Raw genomic sequence first — 26,025 nt, 5'->3', positions numbered from 1 at the left:
GTCAGGAGCCGGAAAGAAAAATCTAATTGAGCCCCACCTTTTTTGTTGTTTGGATTTTTTGTAAATTTCCATAGCCCATTTTAGAGTCTACTGCACATTTGCTCATCCACCCATAGAGTGAGAAGCTTCACAATTGTGTCCTGAATTTTGGTTGAGCCGATGATACGTGAAAATATTTCTTTTCATCTTTCTCTTAGTGTGTACACTAGACTTTTCCAAATCCAACCTAATCCAATTCACCACATTTTACTGATCATGACCCTCAGTCCCAGAGAGAAGTGTGGTCTATCCGAGATCATACAGCCATGAAATGGCAGGGCCTCTCCCTGTTTGTGTCCATCACTTTCTACCATACCAGTCTGAAGTATTTGAAGCCTATTTCAAAACAGCCTGACTCTTAGTTCCACATTTCCCATATGTAGAAGTTGGGTTATAAGCAAAAAGCAACACTCCTGATTCTGTTGCCTTCCCCCTCCCCCCAAGCAAAAAGCAACACTCCTGATTCTGTTGCCTTCCCCCTCCCCCCACCCACATTTTCTCAAGTGTACTAAAGCTGCTCATTTTAAAGCATGGGCTGAAGATTATCCCAAATAATTTTTAATTAAAGATCATCATGTAAAGTGTATCATTTTGTGAGTCTAAAAGCGATTAACTACATTAGGGATTTTGGTGACACATGTCATAATTAAGTGTTTTCAGTGTTGAGCCAATTAAGGGTTAACAGGCTGCAAATACCATCTTTGCACATTTTTGCTTAATGAATTCGTAGTAGGAAACTATTCTCATTAGGTTAATTTGTCAACAGAATCAAGTTACATCACCAGGATTTTTCTTGGAGCTCACAAATTTAAGTGCCTTTATATCATGGCGCACACTTTTGCATTTGATTACGGCTATCGGAATAAAACACTTTTCCATGAAAAGGAAGAAAGTTGATCGAAGATTTTCAGGTCTTGGTCTTAATTCTCACCTTCTAGACATAGGCATGTTTATGTTGTTTTATCGAGCTCTCTAGGGCTTTCTGTCTGTAATTCCCTAGTAGGTTGTCATGCCAGAGAGTAAAACACGCATCTGTGTACTTGTAGAGGGAGGGCTTCAGCCCCTAACATGGGCGTGCTGGCCGCAGGGAAAACTACTCTCCTCCCTGCACTCATGCAGCCAGAGAGAGCTGCTGTTGCTTCTCTCAAAAAACTTGAAAAAACACCCAGCCTTCCTCCAAAAGACTCCCTCTTCCTTCTGACAAGGTTACTATCATCTTGGCAGAAGAGAAAACAGGCTTTCTCACTCCAAGGCTGTTGACACACTAATTAGTCTATTTAGTGGGGGAATAAACCGCCAATCATATTGTCAAGCCTCTTCTAGGATAAGAGATAACATTCCCCACCCAGAGCTTTGGGTACCATGTTGCTGTGGTCTTAGTTATAGCCCAAGCAAGTGCTTGTATTGTTCTCAACAGCAAACGGAGTGGAAACAACTTACATGTCCAATAATGAGGAGCTGTGTGGCAAAGCTGCATTATGAATAGAACATGAAGAAGCTTTTAAATATAATGACATGACTCAGGACTAAATATATTGACATGAAAACATGTCCACAGTGTGGTAATAACTGGCAAAGCACATTACAAAGTGCTATGAATGTAGCGCTAACATACATTTTTGAGTGTGTATATGTGTGTTTTCATATACCAGGAAAATTCTAGAAGAACACACTCAACTCTGGTGGTAGGGGTTATCTCTCAGGAGCAGGTTTCAGGTAGTTTTTACTTTCTTCCTTGACTTTTTTCCTATACTTTCTGATTCTTTATGATAAGTATATATTCCTTTGGTGATCAGAATGAAGCTATTTTTATTTGGGAAGGGAGTAAGCCAGTGAGTGAGTCCCAGTGGCTTAGGGGTCAGCATGGGAGGGAGAATCCACAAACTCTAAGATAATAAGATGCTAAGAACAAAAACCAGTGTGGGCCAGGTGCAGTGGCTCATGCCTGTAATCCTAAAATTTTGGGAGGCCAAGGCACGAGAATAGCTTGAGTCCAGGAGTTCAAGATCAGCCTGGGCAACATTGGTGAAACCCTGCCTCTACAAAAGATACAAAAACTAGCCAGGTGTGGTGGTGCACACCTGTAGTCTCAGCTACTCAGGAGGCTGAGGTGGGAGGATCACCTGAGCCCAGGAGGTCGAGGTTGCAGTGAGCCAAAATCACACCATTGTTCTCCAGCACAGGCAACAGAGTGAGATCCTGTCCAAAACAAAAAAACAACAACAAAAACACAAGTGTGGAATTATAGTGCTCTGTTTTTTTCATCCATAAAAGTTATTTTGACTGACGATCCCCTTACACAAAATGACAAGTTTGGGTGGAAGGGATTTGATCTGGGTTTGCATTTGGTTTTAAGTAGCCTTCTCAAAATGTCATCAGCACACAACAAATGGGGGGAAATAACATGATATTGACCAACTATTTATTTGAATGTTTACACTCCATTCATTCCATAAGCATGGACTAAGCATTCACCCTACACAAAGCTCCTTCCTTGGGGTTAGGGCCAGGAAGATGAATCAGACAGGCCCTGCCCTTTGTAGCCCGCAGCCCCATCCTAAGGCTCCATGAGCAAGTGGAGAATTTCCCTAAGTGTGGGACAGGCTACCTAAGAGAGAAGTCAGCATGGGTTCCTGCGGATGCACAGAGGCAGAACTAACTTAGCCTGGGATGGTAACAGAAGGCTTTCTGGAAAAGGAGTTCTAAGGTAAGACCTGGAAAACCAAACTGGCCCAGGCAAAGTGTCGGGAAAGAGTGACACACTGTCCTCTCTTAAAAGTGGAGCTGGTGACAGTTCCAGCTACCACTACAGATTCTGCCAACGCTGTGCTGAACTGTGGCCGGGGGCTGGTAAGAGAGGCTTTATTGTGATTGTAGAAGCAGGAGGACTGCAATACACGGCAGAATCTGTACTCAGTCTAAGACCTGCCCAGGAAATTGCTCTCTTGAACAAATCCCTGCTCTTGGCTCCTTTATCTGTGTGTATCTCTCCCTCATAAAAGCAAAGTGCAGAAAAAAATTTCGAGTATTTGGACTTTCCAGTCTGGATTCTGGGTTAACAGGAGGTCGCTGTACATGCCTAGTGACCATCTGGGGCCTCACCCATCCTCCGAATGCCCTGTGGCACGTAGAAGCTGATCCTTGACCTACTTAGTTCACAGATAGGAAAAGCAGAAGCTGGTAGCTGACTCTCTCTCCAGACCAGGAAACCCCCAAGTTATTAATATCTTCCCACTGTTCCCTGAGATGGGAGATGTAATACTAACTGCTACAATATTTTTTGAGCATGTACACGTTGCATGTGTGTTACTGACCTTGTCTAGTTTAATTTAACGCTGTCCTAAATCTAAGAGGTAGGTAGTTATCCCATTTTACAGATGAGAATGCTGAGGGTTTAAGAGGTTGAATCACCTAGCCAATGTCACGTATGATAGAGGCAAGATTTGAACCCAAACCTTCTAACAGCAAAACCAGAATAATACCTCACAGGCTCCCACCCTGCAGGCAGCCTAGCTCCTCCCCAACCCCCTGAGAATTCTGGACCTAGTGGGTGAGCGGCGCCAAGCTGAAGTTCATCCCAGACCCTCCAAACAACACTATGCCTGGTTATTGGGCTCTGAGAGCTCCGCAATCTGGAGCACTGTTTTTAAACCACAATGGTCATCTATTAATTGGGTCAAAATCTATATTTTTTAATGAAGGAATAGAATAGAATGGGTGAAAAAAAAAACTAGATCAATGCAAGCAGCAAGGGTAAGTTTTGTTTCAGGACATTTTATTTCAGTTTTGCACATATGTGTGCAGGGCTGTGGGGAATGATTGCCAGGTTGGCCTTCATGCTTCAGCCCAATCCAGAAATCCAGCCCAATCTTCACTCACCAGCTCCTACATTCTGAGAGGCAGCCACATCCCCAAGAGCAAAGGGCACCTCTTTCCAAGCTGTGTGCTAACAGGGCTGGGTCTCCCCAGCAGAGGCACCCCTTTCCTCATGCAGGGGCACTGCATGGGTGAATGGTGTCTGTGTGTGCATGGGCTGGACACTGTCCATTTGGCCACACCCCACTCACTGTTCATTTTGCACCCTTCTCTGCAATGTTCTGGGCAGCTACAGGCTGACCCCTTCAAATGCCATCTCCTTGGCTCTTTGGTTGGTTGGGTTTGCCCAGTGGATATCCCTGTTTGAGATCACGAGACTGTTTTTCCCCAATCCCTCCTGGCCTCAGCACAACACCCCCAATAAAGGCTGTTCCTCCCAGGACTGCAGCTCCTGCCATGGCTTCAGCTCTCAGTGGGCCCCAGTTACACCATCCTTCATCTTGTCCCTTCAGCCCTAAGGGTGGTAACAGCTTCCCATCATTGCTAGACTTCGGGTGCCTCAATAGGTATGTTTGTTTCCTTAACCCAGCCCGCACCTCTGTCAATATCCCTTCAATAAAATCCCTTTATTTGAACCATTTGAGAGAACTCTGTAACCTGCTGGGACCTTGCCCACCACTGATCCAATGTGTGTGTCTATCTTGCTGTGGGTTACAATCAAAGCAGTTTAAATATCACTGACCTAGAGAAAGTCTAATGCAAAACAGCCTGGGGAATGCAGGCAGCCTTGGAAGTGGGGACAATGTCTTCAGTGGGGAGCTCAGGGGCAGAGAATTTGGGGTGGAGTGCACTGGGCTAGGAGTCAGGTCCGATGGGGCTTCCTCAACCTCAGTTTCCTTGGCCAGGGTGTGGGTACTAAGCCCCATCCATCATTCATGGGCTCCAGCTAGTGTGAATAGTCTAAGATTGTTTTGGAAGCTGATTTGTTTGTCTATTCCAAGGCCCACATGTATGAATATCATACATATTTTTAATCTAAGAAAATATCAGAAGGACATCTAAAACTTGCTTAAAGGAATTAATAGTCCCCCTGAACCTCTTCCTCTGAGGATCAAGTTTCTTTCACATCATAGTGACCACTTGCTAAACCCACATTACATCGCATTTGTTCCCTCTAATTCCCCAATTATGAGTCATTGTCCTCCCCTGAATATTTTTATACCTAACTCATGATCAAACTGTCTTGCCAAAATTGTAAGCAAAACCTGTTCGCAGCCACCCGTCAGGGAGGGAGGCAGGCCTGGGGACTGTGGATAAATCCCACACATTCTCCTGATAGTCTCTGTGCCCCAGTCCCACAGGCTACAAGTGAAAAATGCTCCTGGGGGAAGAGGGTCCCCCTCCCTGGCCCACTCCCACTAAGGGTGTATTAAGAGCCAAGCACGAAGTCGTGCTGATGGTGATGCATATAATCAGATCATCATGTGGACGGCATTCTCTACAATTTCCCCAGGAGTCTCTGGATTTTCCAACCACAATGGCAGTGTGGCTCCCTGTCAAATGATCATGCACACTGCAATGCAACTTTGTTGCCCTGCTTTGGAAGGGGAGGCCTGTGGTTGTGACAGATACTGTCAAAAGCAAGGGGGGCAGCACACCTGCTAGCCTGATGTGGGCCGGGATCTCAATACTCTGTTGATGGTCCCCAGCCTGGACCTGAACTGGAACACAGGGCACAGTGGAGAGACACTCTTTGGCTTCAGGGGAACCTGAGAGGAAATTCTGGAGCTGCCATTTCTTAGCCATAGGATGTTGTAGGTCCATCCTTTAACCTCTTTGAGCAGCCACACCCCCATCCATAAAACCAGGATGAAAATACCTGCTGCAAAAGGTTACAGTGAGAGTTAAATAAAGCATTATGTAAAAAGTAGTTAGCACCTAATACACACTCAATAAATATTTGTTACACTGTTGAAGCACGCAGGCACTGGTGTGAACCTACCTGTAACCAAATCTTTACTCTGCCATTTACTAGCCCTCGGACTTGGGCAAGCTACTCAATCCTACTGAGACCCCATTTGCTCATCTGAAAAATCAAGAAAATAATAATACTTACCTCCCAACTTCCCTTGGTGGCTTTAAGGAATAAATTCATTAAATGAGACAAGTGGTTAAAAAACAAATATATATATGTATATATATATACATATATATATTCTACAATATGTATATTGTAGAATAATGCTCATTTTTAACTTATTTTTTTGGAATAGTTTCAGACTTACAAAAATTTGAAGGAGTAGCACAAAAGATTCCCATCCACCTTCTATATACCAGCTTCCCCAAACCTTAACATTTTGTCCCCTGTGCATATCATTTTCTCTCTCATATATACAAACATAGGTGTGTATAAGTTCAATTTGTTTCCTGAAAAATTTGAGAGTAAGGCAGAGCCATCATGTTTTTTTAATCTCTAAATATTTTATAGAGTATATTTCCTAAAAACAAGGACACTCTCTTACATAACCACAGTGCAATTATTGAAATCAGGAAATTGACCTTGATAAAATAGCATCATCTAATCTTACTCAGATTTCACCAACTGTCCCACTAATGTTCTTTTCCTGGTCCAGAATCCAATCCAGGATGGCATGTTTCATTTATTTGTCACGTCTCTTTAGTCTGCCTGAAGCTGGAATGATCTTCAGTTTTTCCTTTGTCTTTCATGGTCTTGATTATTTTGAAAAGTAAAAGCAGTTATTTTGTAAAATGTCCCTCAGTTGAGTGTGTCTAATGTTTCTCATGATCAAATTCAAGTTAGGGATTTTTAGCAGGAACACCATAGCACCAGCAGGGATGTTATGCCTTCTCAGAGCATCACACTACGCGGTGTTGATTTGTCCCTGTTAACTGGGGATGTTAGCTCTGATCTTGGTTCATGTGGTGTCTGTCAGGTTTCTCCACGGTATTACCTTTTCCCTTCTGTCATTCATAAGTATCTTTTGGAGAGTGACATTGAAGTTAGGTAAACATCTCATATCTTATCACAATTTCAACCAATGATGTTAGCCTCCGTGGATGATTCTGGCCTGAAACAAGTATTACTGTAGTGGATGCCAATGTTCAACCCCATCGTTCTTTCTTCATCCATCATTTGAAAGCTACTGTATTGAAATGCTCCCTCCCTTTATTTATTTATCTCAGGAGTATGAATTCATAGATTCTTGTTTTCTGCCCCCTGAGCTTATGAATTAAGATAAATGTGGCCGGGGACATGTCTGTAATCCCAGTACTTTGGGAGGCCAAGACAGGAGGATCACTTTAGTCCAGGAGTTAGAGACCAGCCTGGGTAACATAGGCAGATTCCATCTCTACAAAAAATAAAAATAAAAAATTAGCCAGGGAAGGTGGCACATATGCCTGTAGTCCCAACTATTCAGGAGGCTTAGGTAGAAGGATCACTTGAGCCCAGGAGGTTGAAGCTGCAGTGAGCCATGATCATGCCACTGCACTCCAGCTCCCCTGGACAACAGCAAGACTCTGTCTCATAAACAAACAAAGAAGATAAATATTACAGTTTACAGTTGTAAGAGTGTACTCTCCTGCCATTAATGGTACCCATTTTCGATTACAATGATGACCAATATTTGCTATACACTTGTCATGTTTCAGGCAAATACTAAGCGTCTTATTCACATTATCTCATTTTAATTCTTAAATGACCCTACAAGGCAAGTCCCATTATTTTAGATAAGGAACCTGTTGCTGTTAAGAGACTACTGTGGGACAATCAACAGTATAGCTGCTGCTATAAACATAACTGTACAAATATCTGTTTGAGACCCTGTTTTCGATTCCTTTGGACATATACCCAGAAGTGAATTGCTGGATCATATGGTAATTCTATGTTTAGGTTTTTTTTTTTAAGAACCACGATACTGTTTTCCAGTAACCAAGTGGCTTTTAACACACCACTGTCTAAGAATATTCCCTTCTCCAACCCTCAGGTCTACTCTCTGCTTTATTTCAGAACCATGGGGTGGATAATAAGAATGAGCTTCAGCTGTAGCCTCAAGGGATCGAGAGCGCCACTGAAAACCCCACACTGCCCAAAAGGCCTCTAAATCAGGATCCCGACTGCCCCACACATGAAGAACAGAACTTTGACTCTCAGTAAGATCCTGTGGCCACTTCCACTGTGAGCAGGGAACTATCCTTCCCCTAAACAAGGATGCGGGCAGAAGTGGGGCTCCACCTCTGCAGACCCGGAAGTGATGCCAGAGATGCATACGGAGAGTCCTATCCACAAAACTACAAGTGTCTGCTCTGCACCTCTGTCTAATTATGATCCAGTGTCTTCACACCCCCCAGGGACAAGAGACTTGTTTGTTCGAGCTGACATATCTATTATTACTCTTTAGGTAGTTAGGAGAATCATTTGCAGTGTTCATTAATCAGTATCACCTTATGGATTACTAAACAGCAGCACTGCTTTAGCTAATGAGCCCCAGTAGTGTAATATTTTACATATTTTATAGCAAGACAATTAAGCAATGTCTTGCTTTTATAGCAGACCTTAAAATAAATCATCTGAGATACAAAGAGGAGAACAGGTAACAGTGCATATAGTGTATTTGCTACTAGAACTGGGGAAGTTAAACTCTTCTCCAGCCAACCCCTTGTTACACACATACTCTACCTACATAGAAATAACAGGTTTTCAGAGCTTTTTTGTTCAATTTCCTAGCTTCAGAATTACAAAGTACTTATGTAAAATGTGTATGGTTCATAGGCAGAGAAGACAAGGGAAAGAAGGAAAGATGAATAAGCTGTGTTTCGTCATTGTAGGCAAGAAGGGATGAAAAATGCTAGTATGTATTGAATGTCCAACTATGCTGGGTGTTCGTATCCACCCCTCATTTAACTTTCATAAAATCCTGTGAGGTAGGTGTGATGGCTAATACTGAGTGTCAACTTGATTGGATTGAAGGATGCAAAGTATTATTCCTGGGTATGTCTGTGAGGGTGTTGCCAAAGAAGATTAATATTTGAGTCGGCGGACTGGGAGAGGCAGACCCACCCTCAATCTGGGTGGGCACCATCTAATCAGCTGCCAGTGTGGCTAGAATAAAAGCAGGCAGGAGAAGATGGAAGAGCAGACTTGCTGAGTGTCCCTGCTTTCATCTTTCTCCCATGCTGGATGCTTCCTGCCCTCAAACATTAGACTTTAAGTTCTTCAACTTTTGAACTCTTGGACCAGTGGTTTGCCAGGGCTCTTTAGGCCTTTGGCCACAGAATAAAGGCTGTACTGTTGGCTTTCCTATCTTTGAGGCTTTGGGACTCGGACTCATCCACCAGTGGCTTCCTTGCTCCTCAACTTGCAGACGACCTATCGTGGGACTCTACCTTGTGATTGTGTGAGTCATTTCTCCTTAACAAACTCCCTTTCATATATACATCTATCCTATTAGTTCGTCTCTCTAGAGAACCCTTACTAATGCAGTAGGTATTAGCATCCCCACTGAGAGTTGCCAGTTACTCAAAGCCATGTACGTTGTAAATGGCTGCACCAGGATTTAAAAACTAGGTCTACATGATCACCAAGACCCTGATCCTCCCAGGACTGTGTCAAGAATGCAGGCAGAATCTCCATCCCCATCAGTTTCTCTGCTAGTTTTTTGAATGCCTTCACCTTCCTAGGAGCATGGGCTGACCTCCATAACACGCTTTTCTCCTACATTGTGCTGACTCTGGGAAAGAAGGACAGACAGCCTTCCCATGCCTCACATGTCTCTTTGGCAAGACCCCCCTACTCAGTCCAGAACTCCCATTTGCCCCACCCCCCATTAGCCAGTCATAAAGATGTTCAATGGCTAAAGATGAATTTATGAGTTTAGCTGCCAGATAGTGTCGCCTCTGCCCTGCAACCCTGGGAGTTTAAAAAAAAATTAGAGAATTCCACTCAATTCTACTCATCCTACTAAAGATAAGATTTTAGCAATAAGAGGTTTTACCCAAAGCACCCCACCACCCACCCACAACTTAGATCTACTGCTCTACACTCTCCTCCAAGCACATCACAGGTCTTAGGGCAGCAGAGGGACAGGCATGTGTTTGCAGCTGCTCTGAGCTTAGGCCGCTGCCACTACCAGCCTCCAGGTGGACCCAAAAATTCAAGACTCACCCAGGTCACAGCTTCCCCATCTGTGAAACAAAGGCAGATTCTTCTTTTTTTTTTTTTTTGCCTTTGAAGCATGAGTTTCCAACCACTGGTAGGGTCTCATGACTGCTTCCCTGAGTGGAGACAGAGTCCCCAGGGCTGGTCCTAGTCCTATTTACTCTAATGGTTCCCTAGGGGCTGTGGCTAGCCTCCCATGACTGCAGGCCACCTGCTGAGAAGGAGGCTCTCACTATGAATGAGGCCATGGCCAAACCTTGTAGTCAAGCAACTCAAATGTCCACAACAGCAGGAAAATGTTTAAAATATGTATATAAATGATCTGCCATAGAGTGAAAATACCATGTAGCTATGAAACAAACAAACAAATAAGCCAGGTCTCTCTGAATAGAAATGGAAAGGTCTCCAAGATATATTCTGAAGAGAGAAAATTACAGAGTATCTAATGTATTACCTTTTATGTGAAAGGGAGAAATGAGACTCCATATTCATATTTGCTTGCATATATGTTTCAATCCCTGAAATACTTTTAATCCCTGAAATAAGATACCAAAGAGAGTGGTTACTTCTTCTTGCAAGCACCTTCTAGGCAGGAGGGCTGGACATCTGGGGACAAAGTTGATAAGAATTTCATCAGATGTACCTTGAAGTATTAAACCATGTAAAGGTATTAACTATTCAAAAGACATTATATTTTAAACCTCACAAACACCCAGGAAGGGGCAGAGCAGAACTCACACTAAGTATATAGGATCCCAAGCCACATCCTGCCATCTTTGTGCTCAGGGCACAGTGGCCTGCACACAAGGTAGACTCTATACAAATGTTTGCATCATGGGGATGCAGAGACGCCACCATGGCCAGGGACTGAGAATCAGATTTGACTCTAATCCATAGACCACACTGATGGGGACTTGCTGGACCCTGAGTTGGGACATGGAGAGGGCAGGGCTATTGCCAGAAAACTCCTATCCCAGTCTGCCTCAACTGCTGGTTTATGAGCCACATCTCCCCAGCAACAAGGCAGGACCCCAAAATCACCTCCAACTTTCTCCAACAATGAATTCTTCCCCATTCTGGGTTAGAAGGTGCCAACTTCCAAGGTTCCTCTCTAGGTCCATCTGACCCCCTAGAGAGCCTTTCCCAATTGGCCCCTCTGGTCACTCTTTGTGGATGCTTCTATCTTATTACCACCACTTAATGGCAGGGTCCTAAGGGCACAGACCCTGTGTGGTGTTGGATATCTCTCATTTCCCCATACACAGTGTGCACAGGAGAGACCCCAACAGTGTCTATGGACCGAATGCCTGATATTACAGAAGCAGCAGCTGTTTATTCCCATTTTACTACAAGAGAAATCAGTGTGATTAGAAGCAGTATATTGAAGGGGAGACTTGATGGCAACAAGTGATGACAATTGACAGCATAACAGAAAGTCATCAAAAGCAGACCCAAGGATTTCCACATCTCTGCAGCCTGGGGCCATTAGGTCTTGTGGTTACAGGACTCTCCAAGTTAGAACTCAGGGTCACTGCTGTTCACAGTCAGACCCACAAGCCTTGAGGCCGTCAGTGGGGATGGGAGCCAGTGCTGTAGGCAGTGAGTCCATCACATCAAAGTGCCAAAATCCCACCAGGGCTGGGCCTGAACATGAGGTGGGTAGGCACATGCCCTCCCAGGCTCATGTCTGGGTGTACATCCCTCAGGGGGCCTGCAGAGAGGAAAATGGCAAAGCGCAGACTACACCTTGTCTCAGAAAGAGCAAGGATGCCCTGCAGTGGAATAGCACTTACCAGTGCATTCTGGGACAAAAGGAAAAAGGCAGGGAGGAGAAAGCAGATGGTGGCCATAATATCAATAATGGCCATTCCCTGAGGGCCTGCGATGAGCTAGCCATGGTTCTAGGCCCCAGAGGTACTGTGGTAAGTGAGACAGGCAAGGCCCTTGCTCTTCCCAGCTGATTCTAAAGGTAGATACAGACAACCAACCAAGTAAACACATAGGAAATAAACTCAAGAATGATATATGCTGTTCAGAGCATGAAACAGGATGGTAAGAGAGTGACCGGAGTGGCCATAAGAGCAGGTGCTTGGGGAAGGCCTCTCTGCCGAGGTGATAACCTGAATGGAGGCTAGCCTCTTGAAGAGGCAGTGGCTGTGTTGAGATCTGAGAATAGACCATTTCAGAATGCAAAGCAGGTGAGAAGACCAAGACAGGAACAAACTTGCGGGTGTGAGTAATAGAAAGAAGCCTGGCAAAGGTGGGTTGGGGTAAAGAGGGGAAGGTGTGGGAGAAAGTGAGACTGGAGGTATCTCCAATGCAGCCATCTTGGAAGGCCGTGGAAGCCCTGATGAGAAGCCTGGGTTTATTTCTTTCTTTTTCTTTTTCTTTTTTTTTTGAGATGGAGTTTCACTCTTGTTGCCCAGGCTGGAGTGCAATGGCACAATCTTGGCTCACCACAACCTCCACCTCCTGGGTTCAAGCGATGCTCCTGCCTCAGCCTCCCAAGTAGCTGGGATTACAGGCATGCACCATCACTCTCCACTAATTTTTGTATTTTTAGTAGAGATGGGATTTCACCATATTGGCCAGGCTGGTCTCAAGCTCCTGACCTCAGGTGATCCACCTGCCTCAGCCTCCCAAGGTGCTGAAATTACAGGTGTGAGCTACCGGGCCCGGCTGCCTGGGTTATTTCTGTGATAAGAAAACCACTGGAAGGCCTTAGGCAGGACAGGGAGGTGACCCATTGCACCATCAAAATGCAGGAGTGGAATGTGAAGCACCAGACAAAAGGCTACTTCAGGAGCCAAGGAAAGATGGTGGAGGTTTGGACTTGGAAGGAAGCAGTGGAGATGGATGGAAGGGATCAAATGTGAAATGTATGTTAGAAGGTAGATGTGTTTAACTACTTGCTGATGGAATAGATATGGAGGGTGAAGGAATAAAAGGAGTAGAGTGAGACTCAGTCTCACTTTTATATGTCCCTTATTTCTAGCACCAAGCATTGCCCATGGCAGGATTTAACGAATACTTAAATACTTAGATGCTCAGCTGTCTACTGGCAGATTGGCTGACTGGTTAGTTGTTTGAACGGTTGATTGATTGAATAGTTGCTTAATTGGATGGATGAGTGGGTAGTTGGTTAACAGGTGGATGGGTAGTTGACTGGCTGGGTGAATGATTGGATGGGTGGATGGGTGAATAGGTGGATGGGGGAATGAATGGTTGGCTGATGGTTGGGTAAGTAGGCAGTAGGGATGTTGGTTTGGTCACTAACTGGTTAATGTCTTCCCTACTCACTGCACAATCTCTCCTTCCGGGGTCCTTGGGACCCAACCAACTCCCTTGACCCTGAATCTTGGCCCTGGGCGACACTGACCCTACTTATTCCCCCCTAGGTCCTGCATTGTCCAGATCTTCCAGGACTATTGGGGGACCAATGCTGAGCACCTGGTCCTGAAAGATTTTCACTGCAGTGGACAGGTATACAAAGTAGGCCCTGACTCAGGCAGAGTACCAGCTTTGCCTCTTAGTGGTGTGTGATCCTAGGCAAGTCATTCTACCTCAGCTCCACTTTGGTAGAGTGGAGCTAAAAATATCTGGACCACCTGCTCACAGGGTCATGAGAATCAAAGGAGAAACCACATATGAGGGTGTCCAACAGATGTCAGGAATGACTTTCATTCTGTTCTAGCAGTTAAGGAGCAAGAGTTCCTGCCTGGAGAAGGCATCTCCCAAGTTCTAGGGCCTTGTGTCTTCCTCACTTGCTGCTGCCCTCAAAGTCAGCCTAATTTGTACCTGAACCTCAGCCCTCTGCCTTGGTGGTAATCAGTGTTTCCTCGGCTTGCCTTTCTCTGCCTTACATACCTTGCTCTCTGCTGTGCCAATGTCCACCATGCGTGGACCTCGCCCTGGTTGTACTTTAGACAAAGTTCTTGCAATGCCATCTGCCTCCAGTTCTGCATTTGGAGAGCCAAACTTGTCTCCTAGCTGGAGATCTCAAGCCCAACCCAAAGCACAATGTCTAGAACTTAGTAAGATCTCAGTAAGTGTGTGTTCATGCATGAATGATGCCTCACTGATTTTCCAAACTGTGTTTTGCCTAGGTGTATAAGTTAGCATTTGCTGCATATCCAATCACCTCAAAATGTAGTAGCTTAACAAACACATACTAGTCCTCATAATTCTGTGGGTGGCCTCCAGTTCTGGTCTAGGTAGCTTGACTAGAGCCAGATGGTCTAGAACAGCCTAGCTCATGTCTGGGACTGCTGAGATGACTGGGACCTCTCTCCACATAGTCTCTGATCCTCAAGGAGGCTAAGCCTGGTTTTTCCACAAAACAGCAGATGAGCTTCCAGCAGCAAAAGAACACAAGCCCAATGCACATGAACTTAAGACAACATCGCACATTTACTATCTGCTGGCTAAGGCAAGTCACACAGCCAAGGTCAGGTCAGAGTCAACCTAGGAAGGGATTGCACAAGGGCATTGGCACAGGAGACATAATTTATTGGGGGACATTAATGCAACAACTTACCATACTTGATGACTTGGAACAGGCTTGACTAGGCCCACGTTCCATAAACTCCTTGGAGAAGCAGAGCATTGAAGACCACCAGGGTAGCCAGAGAGATCAAGAAGCAGCTGGTTGAGAGCTATCAGGTCTGGCCAGAATCCTAAGAAAGAAACTGGAACCTTCTATCCAACATGACCCCACACACATACAAGCTTTCACCTTTGTATTGGCTATTGACACATAATGCTGCATAACAAACAACCTGAAAATATCAGTGCCTTCTATTCGCAACAGCAAAGACATGGAATCAACCCAAATGCCCATCAATGATAGACTGGATAAAGAAAATGTGGTACATATACACTGTAGAATACTATGCAGCCATAAAAAGGAATGAGATCATGTCCTTTGCAGAGACATGGATGGAGCTGGAAGCCATTATCGTCAGAAAACTAACACAGGAACAGAAGACCAAACACCACATGTTCTCACTTATAAGTGGGAGCTGAACAGTGAGAACACACGGACATAGGGAGGGGAAAAACACACACTGGGGCCTGTCAGATGGAGGGAAGGGAAAGCATCAGGATAATACCAAATGCATGCAGGCTTAATACCTACATGATGAGTTGATAGGTGCAGCAAACCACCATGGCACATGTTTACCTATGTAACAAACCTGCATGTCCTGCACATGTATCTTGGAACTAAAAATTATTAAATTTTTTTAAAAATCAGTGCCTTACAACACATATTAATTTTTCTTGCTTGCAGGTCTGTGGGTCAGTTGGGGTTCAGTTGTGTTTTAGGCTCAGCTGGGATTGCTCTCTTCCACGTGTCTCCTTTTGGGGTCTAGACCAAAAGGGCAGTGGCTACACAGAGCACATGCTTTTCCTAGCAATGGCAGAAGTACAACAGAGACAGCTCAACTCTTCAATAACATTCAATCTTCTGCTTACATCACAACTGTGAACATCTCATTGTCCAAAGCAAGTTACACAGCTAAACCTGAAGTCAAAAGGCAGGGAGATGTCCCTTGTATACCACAAAACCATGTCAGGTGTGGTTGTGGAATACTCCTACATAGAAGTAAAGAATCCAGTCCAATTTTGCAATCTGCTACAACCTGCCACCCTGGCCCCCTGACCTTTCCATTTCCTCCACCCCGGCTCCATCACTTCAAAGCTAGAAGTAACAAGCAGGTCAGCCAGTCTTGCCCTGCAAGGTGACCAGCACTTTCCTAGAAGCTTCTCTGCTCCCAGGTCCCATAGTAGAAATGGCCAAAAAGATGCCATGGGCATAAGGTTTTGTCTTCCCACAGAAAACAAAGCCCTGAGGCCACTGGGCTACATTTGTCAGAATAGAAGCATTAGATTTTGCCTGTTTTGACACTTGTCATCATTTCTGATATCCAGTGTCACTAGGATCTTACAGTCAAGGTTGAAAACAGCACTATTGGCTGATATCCATATCTGACATGGACTCTTGTCCAGGACACATTTTTATGATTAAACCTCTTCTAGCAGTTAAGACAGCAGAACACTTTCGAGGTAACTGGGTAAAACTTCCTTGTGAAACATGTTGATTTGAACCACCTGGGCAGAGCAGATGGCCGGATTGTCTTTCTATCTTGCAGAGCACCTTTATTGAGTTATTACATTCTCTTAACACACGTAAAGAGGGATCTCACTCATTAGCCCATAGAACTTCCCCAGGCCCCAGGAAGAGGAGTTGAGGGGATGTTAGAAAACAAGACCCTTGGCCAGGTATAGTCATTCACACCTGTAATCCCAGCTCTTTGAGAAGCCGAGGCAGGAGGATCACTTGAGCCCAAGAGTTCAAGACCACCACCCTGGGCAACAACAGCAAGACCCCAATCCCACAAAAAATAAAAACTAGCTGAGCATGGTGGTGTACACCTGTAGGTCCTAGATACTTAAAAGGCTGAGGCGGGAGGATCGCTTGAGCCCAGGAGTTTGAGGTTGCAGTGAGCTATGATCATGCCACTGCACTCCAGCCTGGGTGACAGAGCAAGACTCTGTCTCAAAAAAAAAAAAAAAAAAAGAAGACCCTTTTTAGGGTGCACCTGCTAAGTGCCAGGTGCTACATAAGAGGCTTCAGGGATGCAAGCAACAATAAGGTCTGGCCCCTGTCCTCACCATGCACACACTTGGGGAAGAATCATAAGGAAGGGGATATACTAGTTGGTGTAGACGATAAATCCTACAGGAATTTTTGAGGAAGGGGAAGTTCCAGAGGCTGGCTGAGCAGAGATGGTGCCACTTGAGATCACCAATATTTGGTATATAAGGGAATTAAGACTGAAAAAGATGAAACGACTGGCATAATAAAGATGGCGGTGGGGGTGCGGGTGCCATGGCTTATGCCTGTAATCCCAGCACTTTGGGAGGCCGGGATAGAAGGGTCATTTGAGCCCAGGAGTTCAAGGCTTGCACCACTCTACTCCAGAGAGACCTTGCCTCAAACAAAACGTATGGAAATCACAAACCATGAAAGTTTAACAAATCTAAATGAGGGCCAGGCACGGTGGTTCACGCCTGTTATCCCAGCACTTTGGGAGGCCAAGGCAGGTGGATCACCTGAGGGCAGGAGTTTGAGGCCAGTCTTGCCAACACGGTGAAACCCCATCTCCAGTAAATACACAAAAATTAGCCGGGCATGGTAGCAGGCGCCTGTAGTCCTAGCTACTTGGAAAGCTGAGGCAGGAGAATTGCTTGAATCCAAGAGGCAGAGATTACAGTGAGCCAAGATCGCGCCACGGCACTCCAGCCTGGGTGAAAGAGCGAGACTCCGTCTCAAAAAAAAAAAAAAAAAAAAAAGGATGGGGGAACCAGAATTCAATCTCAGTTCTCCTGAATTTGGGTTCCAGGTATGTCCATGATGTCAGAATCCTCTCCTCACTGACAATTTTCCAGAAGTGTCTTGCTTAATCTTGTCCCAAGTTTATATAGATGGAAATGGATTAGAATAAATTCCACCAAGACTTTCAAAACCTATGTTCTAGACCTGGCTTTGCCATTTTTCAGTCATTTAATCCCACTGCAAGGCCTTCTGTTGGAGCCTGGTTTTCGATGTCTATAGAAAGGGGTAAAAATCAGAGAGTACCAGAATTGCAAGAGATCTCACAGGCTAACTAGTACACAAGATACTTGAAGCCCTCCCCACTGGAAGAGTTGTAGCCTATACTTGCATACTTCTGATGATAAAGAACTCAGCACTCTCTAGGGAAGCATCTGTCATCTTTGGGCAGCTCTATTGGAAAGTTCTCAAAGTGAACTGATATTTATTTCCCTGCTTACTCTAGCTGTAGATCTTTAATTTCCCTCTTTGAGACAAGCAGAACCCGTTCTTTCCAAGGAAAGGTCTTCCCTCATTTGAGGACTTGGCTCATGGGACCCTAACCTTCTGCCTTCTGTTGGGTGTCCCCAGTGCCTTCCATCACTTCTCACATGGCCCGGTTTCAAGTCTCTTTAGTAACTTGAGCTCTCTTCTCTGGAAAGGTTTCCACTTCTTTTCAGAGATCCAACAACCAAGGACAGAAGCCAGTGTGGAATTCTCACCAGTCCACCACAGAGAAATCCTTCCCTCCCCAGCAACCGCATTTCCATCCTCACAGCCTGACACTGGAATGGCACTTCCTCCCACATTTGTGACACATACTGGGCTTTCTTTCAGCCAACTAGGTCTGTTTCACGTGTGTCAAGAAGTCACTATTCCCTGGTTTCTTATTAAGGGATTGCATTTGGACTCATCCAAATTCTGAATCTTACACTTATCTTGGTTTTTTTCCTCAATTCAGATCTCTGCTCCAATAGATCAAGAGCCATTTATATCTTTGGGGTGTGTTGTTTGTTGATTTGACGTGCACTGGAGTGGTTTTGCTTTAAAATTTTAGAGTGTGTTGAGACTTAAAAGAGCCAGTTCAACCCTCTCATTTATTTATATATGTATTTGGTTTTCTTTAAATTATAAAAAGTAGAGAAAAAGTCATGAATGGACATTTCACAGAAAAGGAAGTACAGTGCTAAAGGCTCTTAACTTTATGAAAAGATGGCCACCGTCATGCATATTAAAAGAAACGAAGATTGCCCACCAAATATGTAAAGATCAAACAGTTGCCAAAAATATAGGAAAAAGGCTCACAGTTATATTGCTGGTGAAAATCCAAATAGACTACTCCATGAGAGCAATATGAAAACATCTACCAAATTGCAACACAAAAATAGTAACAATAATGAGCATATCATTTAAATTCAAAGCTAACAGGAAGAGGGAAAAATAAATATAGGAGTGGAGATCAATAAAACAAGTAACAGAGAAACTTCAGCATTGTATTAGAGACAAGTAACTTCTGAAATAAACTAAATAAATGGAGGGATATACTATATTCATGGGTTGAAAGACTCAATATTGTTATGATGTTGATTCACTCCAAATTATAGATTTAATGCAATTCCATACAATTCCTCACAGGTTTCTTTGTAGAAATTGAAATGCTGACGATTAAAACTGACACGGAAATGCAAAGAACTTTGAATAGCCTAAAGAATGTTGACCAAGAGGAAAAAAGAGAAGGAGTTGCATTACTTGATTTCTTACTATATAAGTTATACAAGTCATAGATAGATAGATGATAGATAGATAGATGACTTACTTGGAAAACTACAGCAATTAAAACAGTGTGGTTAACTGATGTTTGACAGAGGTACCAGAACAATTCAATAGGGAAAGGATAGTCTTGTCAACAAATGGTGCTGGAACAAATGGAAAGTTATTCAGAAAAAAATGAATTTTGCTCCACAGCTCACAAATGCACAAAAAAAAACTCAAAATGAATTATAAGCCTAAGCACAAAAGTTTAAATTACAAAATTTCTAGAAGAAAAGATGGGGGAAAACTTTCAGATCTTAGCTTAGGCTAAGATTTCTTAGGTGGGACACACACCCACATACACACATACAAAAAAAAAAAAGAAGAAGAAGAAATAAAGTGGATTTCATCAAAATAAAAACTTCTGCTCTTCAAAAGACACAATTAAGAAAAATAGCAGGCAACCAACAGACAATAAGAAAAAATTCACAATATGTATAGCTTAAAAAGAATGTGCATACAGAATACATAAAGAACTTTTACGACTCAATAAGAAGACAAAGAACCCAATGAAAACAACAGACAGAAGATTTGAACAGACACTTCTCAAAAGAAGACATGCTGATAGACAGTAAGAACACTGAAAGATACTCTACATCATTAGTCATCAGAGAAATGAAAATTAAAAGGATAATGAGAGGCCAGGCATGGTGGTTCACGCTTGTAATCCCAGCCTTTTGGGAGGCTGAGGCAGGTGGAATGCAGCTTAAGAGTTCAAGACCAGCCTGGGCAACATGGTGAAACCCCATCTCTACAAAGAATACAAAAATTATCCAGGCATGTGGCAGGTACTTGCAGTCCCAGCTACTTGGGAGGCTGAGGTGGGAGGATCGCTTGAGTCCAGGAGGTCAAGGCTGCAATAAGCTGTGATTGCATCCCTGCACTCCAGCCTCAGTGACAGAGCAAGAGACTGTCTCACCAAAAAAAAAAAAAGGATAATGAGATTCTACACAACCACTAAAATTGCTAAAAACAAACAAAACAGAATAAGCCTTGTTTATAGGGTTCTGCTCTCCTAGAAGTTCCCACTTTGGGGACCAGAACCTCAGGCTGTCAGAAGGGATATTCCCAGTTTGGGTACTTGGCCAAAATAATACCTGGAGGGGTCACTTTATGATGCCTATAAAAGAATTTGCTGAGAATGAGAAGAATTTGCTGAACCAATTCATGAAGTACAAATTCTAGACATTTTACAGCTCAGTGACCTTACTATTAATGATTTTTCAGGGGATTCTGATATTGTCAATCTGCCCTTCACTTGGCCCAGGCATGGCTGAGCAGGGGCCACATTGTGGTGGTAAGAAGTGAAGCTTTGAGTGGCACAGACCTGGCCTCCACTCCACTGAGTGACCGAGAGCTTGGGCAAGTTATTCAGTGTCTGAGCCTCAGTCTCCTCATACCTAAAAATGGGATAAGGACACTTACTTCACAATACTGTCATAAAAGTTTCCGTGAAATCAAGTATCCCTTGGCACATGATGTCATCAATAAATTAATCATGTTACTCTTTTTTTGTTTGTTTGTGTTTTTTGAGACAGGGCCTGGCTCTGTCTCCCAGGCTGGAGTGCAGTGATGTGATTGTGGCTCACTGCAGCCTCCACCTCCTGGGTTCAACCCATCCTTCCCCTTAGCCTCCCTAGTAGCTAGAACTACAGGTGTGCACCACCATGCCCAGATAATTTTTGTATTTTTTGTAGAGGCGAGGTTTCACTATGTTGCCCAGGCAAGTCTTGAACTCCTGGGCTCAAGCAATCCATCAGCCTCAGCTTCCCCAAGAGCTGAGATTACAGGTGTGAGCCACTGCAACCGGCCTCATGTCACTCTTGCTGATAAACCTACCTAACTTTCTTATCCCCTTGAGATGCTCTGCTGATCTTCTCCTGGGCAGCGTGCCTCACCACTGTGTGCTAAGGTGCCACTGAGCTACCTTGTGCCCTTTCCCAGCTCTGTATCACAGCAGAGACCACCCTACAAGCTGCGATTCCCAGACTCCCATGTCAGCCTATGGGAGGCAAGAGAGACTGTACTGGAGGGTGGGGAAGAGGGGGCAGCCAGTGTCCTCCTCCTGACTCTCTGCCTTGGGGTGTCTTTCAGGCAGCAGCTCCTCCAAGCTTCACTCCCACTTGATTCCAGATTACACTGGGCTCCAGTAACACCATCTCTTCCCTCCGTTTTTCCAGCCTGGCAGGGTAGTAGCTCCCGCCCCTTGCTAATCTCTGGGGTACTTTATTGAAATAACCATATTTGGCTTCTGGGCTCCTCCATACCACCTGCGTCCCAAATTCCCTGTCTTACACTTCCCCTGTTATAAATACCTGACACGTTTCCTGTTTTCCTGGTCTGCTCCTGACCATACAGATGGTTGGTCACCTGGTATGCAGGACCCTTGAGATTTGCAGAACATTAATTGTCATTGCTTATGGCTTGTTCCCAGTCCACCGTCAGTGCCAGTTCTCTATCAATCGCTTTGCTGGGAAAGCTTTGCATCTCTCCGATCCCTTTAGTAAAATGCCTGCTGCTAATTACCTATTACCCAAGGGGATGGGATGGCTTCTTTCTGTTTTAGAAATTTTATGGCCAGATGCCTGGCCGTGGGTATTTGTTTCTGGAGTTCCTCTCGGTGTACAAATTGGTTGGGGAGAGGGGAGAATTGTATCGTTTTCCTTTAGTTGAAAAGAGTAACTTCCTGAACGAGATCCCAGTTAAGAGTGGATTTTTTTTCTCATCATTGCACAGAAGCCTGGACACCATGTCTCTCTCCATGTAACACATACAACATCTCTCCACCCTGCCCACACCACCCCAACGCTGACCACGCACAGCAGCTCAGGCCTATTTGTTTACCAAGTTTACACACAACATGGTTCAGGCTGAATTTGCATGGTGCTAGGTTCTATGGAGAATACATGGATTTGTTGGATGAAAATGCCCCCCACCAAAATCAGCTACATAATTTGCAGGACCCAATGCAAAATGAAAATGTGGGGCACCTTATTCAAAACATGTTAAGAGGAAAACAGCGGAGCTTTGAATCAAACACAGGGTCTTGTGCATATGCGCAGGTGCACGCCCAGGCACCTGGCTCGTCCTCCACCTCCCCCAGCACAGTGCCCAGGATTGAAGCCTGCTTTAGGAAGACTGGATTTAAGTACCTAAAACAGTGCCAAATGACATGGGATCAATGGGCTTGCATGGTCCCAGAAGGTGACTGCGCCAGGGACAAAGGAGTTCTCTTGGCCACATGGGTAGCATGCCCAGAGGAGGGAAGAGAGGGAGGAGGGAGAGCTGCCTATCCTGAAACTCAGCCAGAGCAAGGGGACCTATTTTACCAATTAATCGTGCTGTAGTTTCAGTCTCCATGCCGCGTCTCCTTGGATTCCCCCATTACCACTATTTTGGCCCCCAAGTCTTCAAAAGCTCAGTCACCCTCCTCTAATGCTTTAGCCATGGGACTTTGTATTATCTGCCCTAAACTTGAGCAAGCTAAGGGAGAAGGGGAATCCTTTAGCCTGGGCCAATGCATATCAATTAACCACAATAGTAGATCACATTAATCTATGCATAAAGAGAAAGCTATATATTGACACAGGAATTGACAAATCTACAGGCCACATAAGATCACTAAAGAGACCTGGACCTTGGGGACAGACCCATCTCAGTACTGGCAGCACGGCAGGGGAACCACAGATGTCCAGTCTGGATGAGGGAGGGAATCTGGGTTTGAATTGCAGCTCTGCCACCTGCTAAGTGATCTTGGGATAAAAGATTTCATGTCTTTGACCCTCAGTGTTATCATCTGCAAAACAGGGATGGTATCTATCTTATTTGAGGATTAAAGCATTTGCTTTACATACCTTAGTATGTAATAATACCTTTTACATACATTAGTATGTAATGATACCTGGTCTAGAGCATGTGCAGTAGTGGACTCTCAAAAATGATAGTTTTTGAATACAGATATATCTGTTATACACATGGCTATGTCCATATGTACATATATTGATATGAATCTGTATTATACATGTGTATTTATATATATTTTCATGCATTCAGGTAAACGTGGTTGTATCACCATTCTATTGAACAACTTTCTCCAACACTGCTCATCCCAGCCTCAACTGTCCCTTCAAACCAGCTCTTCAGGTTGTTTTTTCCCTGCCCTGAGCATAAAATCTCTGGCAGGTCCCAGAGCTTTTCTGCTTTGCAGTCACTTTCAGTCCCAAGCATAGTCTCATTTCAGTAATTAAAATTTCAGGCCCAGAGTCATAATTACTAACTCCTTACTCTCCCCACAGTGTAGGAGCCCTCCCCAGCTCAGGCCAGCTTTAGCCAGGGAGGCCCAGGGGGGCCAAGGGCAACAGTGTGGTCTTCTCTCCACTTCCCAGTCTTGTGTATCTCCTCCTCTACTCCCCCGGACTCCCAGGCCTCCAGGTTTGGAAAAGAAGAGGAAGAAGAGGATTCAGATGTAATCTTGTGCCTTAACTGGCTACCATAGACATTCAAAGTTCACTTTCTTGAGGGGTGCTTTTTCTGGGTTTCTCTAGAACTCTCCCTCTAGGAATTTCTCCTCCTGTTACTTAAGACACCCCAGCCCCTGGGCTTCCAGAGGTCCTCCCAACTCAGATGTTCTCAGTTGAGGTCACATTGTCTGACTAGCCAAAGTCGACTGTCTCCTGCAGATCTCCTTGGTTCATGGGAAGGCTCATTCACCCAGGCCCCCAATTCTAGGGAACATGGGTCAAGCTTTCTGAGTGGTCCTGCTTGAGCCTGTCTCCCTTGACTTGTCAGTGAGAAGGAAATACCACCTCCCAGGGTGGGGCAGGGCAGGGTGCAGGGAGCAGAAGGAGTTGTAAAATGGGGAAATGTACCACATTTCAACTAGCCCCTAAGTCCTCTACCCTGACCTCTTTGCTTCAATCTTTTATAATCTTCTGGTAGGTGTCCTTTTAGCATCTTATTACACGTAAAATACCAAAGAAAGAAGGGATTGCCTCTGCCGCCTGCACGCCTGCGTCGTCCCATACTTACTACAGTTCCAGCTCAGGGGAAGTACTCAGAAAGCATTGGTTGAGTGGATGAATGAATACAAACCTCCAACCTAGGCTGGCAATTTATTTACTCTAGTTAACAAACATGGAATACTAGTTTGCCACCTGCCAGAATCTGTTCTAAGTGCCTTACAAGTATTACTACTTAGTCCTCATAACAACACTTTAAGAGGTGGATGTTATGGCCAACCCCATGTTACAGATGATGGAGGCTTAGACAGGTTAAGTCTGGCTCCAGGGTTTGTGCTCTTTACCCCTACCTCACCATCAGCATCCCCATGGCTTGAGAGTGTGTTCCAAATGCAAATTATCAGAAACCCCTGGATGCACCCACCCAACAAGAGGGTCAGCACTCCATTTTTCGCAAGCCCTTCTGCTGATTCAGGTGCTTGCTCTGTGTGAAACACACTGGTCCATACCTGCTGCCTCTCAAACGTATCCAATTATAAGAATTACCTGTGGTCTTGTTAAGACTATAGCTTCTTAGATGCCCCACCCCACCGAATGAATCAGACTGCAGAGTAGGGGCAGGGAGAACCTCAGAATCAGTATCTTTTAACTTTCTACTGGGCAAGTTTTCGAAACATTCATCCAAGCTATTCACATTTTGACTCTGCACTGGAAGAAAACTGGGATGAGATACCATAAAGAGCATGGTTGTGGGTGTGCAGGTGGGTGGGTGGATCTGGAGGATGGCAGGTTTATCTTTCCTGAAAATTGAGTCAAACACAGCAGCTGTTCCATCCCGAAGCTTAGAGGACAGCAGATCACAAGAGAAATCGCAGGTATAAATCTCCCTCCCCTCAAAGGCGGACACCGATGTTTGTACATTGTTCGCAGCTTCCTAATCAGAAGGACAGATTCCACCTCCTGCAGGAATGTTAATGCCACCTCTGTCAGATATTTGCAGCTCAGCCTCAGAAGTCCGGTGCTCCAGGCAAAAGTTTGCCTTTATTGCTGTCTCTTTGAGAAGCATGAGATCGTCCTTGCCAGGGATTTCCTGTAATAAATACTTTTGTCGTCTTGACTAAAGAAGTTGTTGATCTGAAACACCTTGGGCTGAAATATTACCTCTGCCTACTCCTTCACAGTAACCCGGCCCCTTCACAGTCACCCGGACTGTTGCAGTGTTGGGTTTGTGGGAGGCTGAAAAGATAAGGAGCAGGCCAGGAAGGGACCGAATCACCCACGAAAAGTGCCATGCCACCCGCCCCAAAACTCCTGGTTCCCAACTGCTGCTGAAAATCAAAAGGGAACAATGAAAAAAGGAGTTGGGTATAAGTTGGCAGAATTTTAAATATCTTAGTGTTTATTTATTTATTTTTAGAGACAATGTCTCACTCTGTTGCCCAGGCTAGAGTGCAGGGGTGCAATCACAGCTCACTGCAGCCTCCAACTCCAGGTCTCAAGTGATCCTCCCACCTCAGCCTCCTCAGTTGCTGGGACTGCAGTTGTCCACCACCATCCATGCCTGGCTAATTTTTTTTTTTTTTTTTTGTAGAGACAGAGTCTTGCTATGTTGCCCAGGCTGGTCTCAAACTCCTGGATTCAAGAGAATCCCAAAGTGCTAGGATTACAGGATTGAGCTACCTCACCCAGTCTGGCAGAATTTTTAAAGTTAATATTGTAAAATAAAAGGATAAGTCCAGACATGTAGCTTTTAGCCCAGCTTTTCACTTATAATGTACTCTGAAATAGTTATGACGCTCAACCTGTCCAAAACAATCTGCCAGACTGGGCCTTCCAGGCCAAAGGGT

At 44.6% G+C, this 26,025-nt stretch overlaps 1 long non-coding RNA gene across 1 annotated transcript; it reads right to left on the bottom strand.

Moving 5' to 3' along the window:
* Positions 1 to 6,302: 6,302 nt before the first annotated feature.
* On the bottom strand, positions 6,303 to 20,706 carry LOC134731113 (uncharacterized). The gene is made up of 3 exons (XR_010113212.1): positions 14,571 to 20,706; positions 10,488 to 10,569; positions 6,303 to 7,226 (listed from the first exon to the last, which is right to left on the bottom strand). It is a non-coding gene; the product is annotated as an uncharacterized LOC134731113 (long non-coding RNA).
* Between the last annotated feature and the right edge of the window lie 5,319 nt (positions 20,707 to 26,025).

The sequence above is a fragment of the Pan paniscus genome, chromosome 8, assembly GCF_029289425.2.
Source record: "Pan paniscus chromosome 8, NHGRI_mPanPan1-v2.0_pri, whole genome shotgun sequence".
Lineage (NCBI taxonomy): Eukaryota > Metazoa > Chordata > Mammalia > Primates > Hominidae > Pan > Pan paniscus.
Note: the sequence above shows the minus strand (reverse complement) of the source record. Positions and strands in the feature narration are given on the sequence as shown.